Here is a 5,527-nt window from a genome sequence, read left to right as displayed (position 1 = left end):
CCCACGGAAGCACCCAAGTTGAGCTTCATTGGATGGCCCCACTGAGTTCTATTATTAATAATAATATTTCTATCATCGTCCAAGAAGGTAAAGGTAAAGGTAAAGGGACCCCTGACATTAGGTCCAGTCGTGGCTGCCTCTGGGGTTGCGGCGCTCATCTCGCTTTATTGGCCGAGGAAGCCAGCGTACAGCTTCCGGGTCATGTGGCCAGCATGACTAAGCCACTTCTGGCAAACCAGAGCAGTGCACGGAAACGCTGTTTACCTTCCCACCGGAGCAGTACCTATTTATCTACTTGCACTTTGATGTGCTTTCGAACTGCTAGGTTGGCAGGAGCTGGGACTGAGCAACGGGAGCTCACCCCATCACAAGAGCAATTTCAGAGATTGGCTAATCAGAGCTTCAAAGAGAAAGCTGCAGAGTGAAAAGCACAATGCTGGCAGCAGTCTCAGACAGCAAGGTGGAGGATGCAAAGGGCCTTCACCATCACATGGTGCCCACAATCTCAGTACCAATGGAAGACAAAGGCTGAAGGAAAGGATAGTTGGAGAAGCTTTAAATGCCTTACTCCAGATCACTGATATTTATACAGTTATTCCCATTCTGGCAAAAGGATGAGGAAATGACGAGGGGGAATTGTGTTTCATCTCTGAGATTGCCACCAGCATTGTTGAAACTCTGCTATAATGACCCTTGAAACCACTTGGAACCATTTTGAAACCATTTCTGTTTGCACTTTACCCAATCCTTCATTGAACTGCCATCCTCTTTCTGACTCCCTCATGATTTCCCCACCTCTTTGAAGCTCTGATCAGCCAATCTCCCTGTACAGGTGCTCTGAAGTTGCATCCATAGAGAAAGGCAGTAACTGCATCCATCAAAACATGCTCCTCCTTCCCACTTGAGATGGTGGTTCAGGCAAGTTGGGAAGCAGATATGAAAGACAGAGATGCATAAGAAGATGTTTGAAGAAAGCAGACTGAGAGCAGAGATGTCATTAGAGAGTTTGTGGGACCCTCCCTCCCCACGAACTAGGTGGTCTGACTGTTTAGAGAACAAAAGACACAGAAAGGAGAAGGAGCTTTCCAGTTGGCGCCTCGGCTGCTGCGGAAGACGGAAGGGGGATGATTAGAGTAGCCAACTGCTTTCCTTGGGGAGGGATGCAGATTTTTGCTTGCAACCTGATGCCTGAATAAAAAGGGACTATAAAATATAAAGGTAAAGGCAAAGGGACCCATGACCATTAGGTCCAGTCATGGCCGACTCTGGGGTTGCGGCGCTCATCTCGCTTTACTGGCCAAGGGAGCTGGCATAAAGCTTCTGGGCCATGTGGCCAGCATGACTAAGCCTCTTCTGGCAAACCAGAGCAGCGCACGGAAACACCGTTTACCTTCCCATCGGAGCGGTACCTATTTATCTACTTGCACTTTGACGTGCTTTCGAACTGCTAGGTTGGCAGGAGCTGGGACTGAGCAACGGGACCACTGACCTTATGATCGGCAAGTTCTTGGCTCTGTGGTTTAACCCACAACACCACCCGCATCCCTCATCAATTCTTATCTTTGAAGATACTGAAGGGGGGGCAGGCTCTAAAAACATGGCACTTGTGAACTTCAACGGATGGAATTTGGGTCATTATTCCAGACAGTCTCTCCCCCACCGCTTTTCGTTTGAGAACTGGGTAGCAATTCAAGCTTTTAGACTGTAAAGAGGAAGTCATCCTAGAGCAGGGTAATGGCCCCATTCCTGGTGTCAGCTGTCCAGATGGGGCCTCCATTAAGAGATCTCGGAGGGAATTCATTGGATGCCGGCATGCATCCTTCCTTTCCTTCAATCCCTGACATGTGATGTGCAATTGACCCCATCAAACCTTTATGCTGAATCAGAAGCCATTCCTATCCAGTTCTATCTTGTGCCACCCAGTCCTCTTTCTGTGTACATTATGAGCAAATGCCATAACCCCTTTTGAATTTTAGCATTGCCTTCTGAGAGTTAAAAAGAGGTGGTGCCTCACGTGTTTTTCCTAAAATTTAGGAGAAAGGAACCTCATGGGGAAAGGTTTTGCACTACATTTCTACATCCTACTTTTACTTAGAAATGTAGAAAGCCAACTGATATGGGATCAGACCACTGGTCAGGATCTCAGGATTGCCCACACTGATTAGCAGTAACTTTCCAGGATTTCAGACAAGGATTATTTCCAGCCCCACCTCAAGATGTCGGGGATTGAACCTGCAGAGCTATAATCCTCCCTCCCCACTTTCCTGGGAGTAAACCCCAGCAGACATAATGGGACTTCCTTTTGAGTAAGCATGCAAAAGGCTGTGTCAGTTTAAGCCAACCTTCATGGAAAACGTGCCCCAACCAAAGCATAATAGAAAATTAATTAATAACACAAGGATTCCAGATTCCCCAATCATGCACATATGCAAAAAGAGAAAAACAAAGAATAACCACTTGAGTGGTGGGTGGATGTACTTAATCAGAGATTTATTGAAGGGATAGTGACCAATTATCCAATGGTTTTCTGAAAGGAGTGGAATCAATTAACCAATGCTTTATTTGAAAGAAGCAGACTGGCTCATTCTTCCGGGTGGTTGTAAAAACTTCTGCCAAGGAGTTTCTTGGAACCTCACCATTTCTTGCCTCAGCGCACACAGCACAGCAGAACATTGCGATATGGACAGTTGTTCCATTTCTCCTCCCACTTCAAGCCATTGTGGCACCGGTAGCCCCGTGGCAGGCAATATCCTTTGTTTCCAAAGCAGCCGACGACCGCAAGTCGTGAAGAAGCCTTTGGCCCAGAGTCTGCATATAGAAGAGGAGGGAAACATTCTTCAATATACTTGAAGGGCTGTGAGACACAGAAATGACCCAACACCCCATGGGCTTAAGATCAGGGCCGATTTCAGCTGAACAGTAGGAGGAGCATCTTGATGATGAGAGCAGTTCAGCGATGGCTGCTCCATTGGGGTAAATGGGGCACCCCCCTACAAACATGAGGTTTCCTCCAGGCAGCCCCCAGCTACCTGCCCTCTCACTCACAACTACCTATCAGCTTTATCCTCCTGTAATTCCTGCAGAGCTCAACAGAGAGAGGAGGGTGATATTCCTTCTGAAGAATCCTCAGCGTTTTACTCCTAGTTACTCTTTTTGGTACCTGTTTGTAACTTTCCTCTGTTCTCAGGCATCTGATAGCACATTATGAGCTGTTTTAATGCTTCTCCATCTTTATTGATTTATTTCTAATTGCCTGTTACCTTTTATGGGTTTCCTGTTTTCATTATATGGCTTCACTGTTGTCTGCTCTCTGGTTATAGACTCTGTATGATGCATATATTTTATATTAGTCTTAAATATTTCTGTATTTTTGTAAGTTGCCATGGGTTATTATTAAATATGTTTTGGGATTTTGCATGCAGTTTTGCCTAATATAAACACTGCTGTAAACGATTTTACACAACAAAATGCATTTATGTGATTAACAACAACAACAATATGATCATGCTCATAATCCTCATTCTCCTAATCCTCATCCTCATAAAGGCACACTTTACCCTAATACATGCCTCTGATGTCTAGTTGAAACCCTACAGTGTGGGCATTACCAACCCCAACAGGTTGCGCTAGAAATTCTCAAGTTTGAGGTTCTGTAACTTCTTGGCTACTATGAAGTAGCATCTCACTCAACCATTCATCTAGAATGTGCTTATATTGGTGACTTGATGCAATGCAAATACAATCCTATCTAAGAGTACGTAGACACAATTGTCCACCACGGATCCAGCATATCTCTATCAGGAATGGTGATGCTGACCAGAGCATGCATAACCATAATCAGGGCATGTTCCAGCCAAAGAGAAGCATTTTAAGAGATTTCAGTGGAAGAGTGAATCCCTTCACCCCAGTGAAATCCAGAACCTGTTCACCATGGAAGGTGTAGGAGATCATCTTCCATGTACATAACAATTACCTTCATCCTGCAAACCTTGATCGTCACCAGCAGGGTCTTCCTCCTGGAGGAAGTCTTTCAGGTTCTCTCCCTCTTGCTTCTCCATTTTGGCCAGATCTGCTTCATCAGCCTGGGCACTGCAAAGGAAGACCAATGCAAAGAAAAGACAGACAAACTTCATGGCTCTTAGAAAATTTGTTGGTGCCACTGCAAGGAATCCCAAGGATGGACTAGCAATGGTGATGCCTTGACAGAGTTCATGTCTATATATACAGGTTGGAAGCCAAGAAGGCTGCCCTAATGGGCTGCATTTCATTGACTTTGAAGTAGCACTTTAGGGAAGGGAGCAAGATAAGGCCACATAGGACATCAGAGATTATTTAATTTTTAATGACAAGATTCTCTTTGATGTTGCCCCTAATCTGCAGGCCTTTTCTTTGGAGTTGAAATAATTGTATTTACCTTGTTGCTGTTGCTAATAACCCCTTTGCTCCCCATATGCTTGTCTCCTCATCTCCCCATCAGGCAGCTGACACATCATCTCAGGCTGCATACAGATCCTGAATGGTAATAAGGTAGGTCCTGTTTTGGGTGCCCTCTTGATAAATGGCAGTGCATTCAAAGGAAGAAGGCCAGGTTTTCAAGGGCATCTCTTAAGAACAAACATCTTTAAACTGCAAAAGCGTAAGACATAGGAAAAACAAAGCAGCTCTTTTCAAGTATCTGAATGGCAACTATTAGAATTGGAGCAGGATGAGTCAGTCACGTGATGGTGAGGAAACAGGTTGACAGATGGGAAGCCAGAGGGTAATTAGGAAGGAGGTTAAGGTAAATAGGTGCTGTAATCCTAATGAAAGGGCCAATATCATAGGCTTTACACCTTTGATCCATCTAGCACAGTATTGTCCACACTGATTGGCAGCTCTCTGGGGTTTCATGTAGGGAAAATCCTAGCCCTACCTAGAGATGTCAGGGACTTATCCACAGTAGGAGGCAGTGATGCTTTTGAATACCACTTGCAAATTACAGGAGGGGAGAGGGTTTGCGCTCATGTCCTACTTGAAGGTTTCCCACAGGCATCTGGGTGGCCACTGTGAGATCAGGGTGCTGGGCAAGAGTCACTGGCGTGATCCAACAGGGCTCTGTTGTTTAGTCGTGTCCGACTCTTCGTGACCCCCTGGACCAGAGCACACCAGGCACTTCTGTCTTCCACTGCCTCCCGCAGTTTGCCCAAACTCATGCTGGTAGCTTCGCAAACACTATCCAACCATCTCGTCCTCTGTTGTCCCCTTCTTCTTGTGCCCTCCATCTTTCCCAACATCAGGGTCTTTTCCAGGGAGTCTTCTCTTCTCATGAGGTGGCCAAAGTATTGAAGCCTCAGCTTCACAATCTGTCCTTCCAGTGAGCACTCAGGGCTGATTTCCTTCAGAATGGAGAGGTTTGATCTTCTTGCAGTCCATGGGACTCTCAAGAGTCTCCTCCAGCACCATAATTCAGCTTTCACTTCCATACATCACTACTGGGAAAACCATAGCTTTTACTATACGGACCTTTGTTGGCAAGGTGATGTCTCTA

At 45.6% G+C, this 5,527-nt stretch overlaps 1 long non-coding RNA gene across 1 annotated transcript; it reads right to left on the bottom strand.

The window, feature by feature from the left end:
* Positions 1-2,473: 2,473 nt before the first annotated feature.
* On the bottom strand, positions 2,474-4,604 carry LOC309338953. The gene is made up of 2 exons (XR_014155109.1): positions 3,974-4,604; positions 2,474-2,808 (listed from the first exon to the last, which is right to left on the bottom strand). It is a non-coding gene; the product is annotated as an uncharacterized lncRNA (long non-coding RNA).
* Positions 4,605-5,527: the final 923 nt, after the last annotated feature.

The sequence above is a fragment of the Podarcis erhardii genome (genome assembly GCF_964252035.2).
Source record: "Podarcis erhardii genome assembly, chromosome: 3".
Taxonomy (NCBI): Eukaryota; Metazoa; Chordata; class Lepidosauria; order Squamata; family Lacertidae; genus Podarcis; species Podarcis erhardii.
The sequence above is the reverse complement of the archived record's forward strand: the minus strand, read 5'-3'. Positions and strand labels throughout refer to the sequence as shown.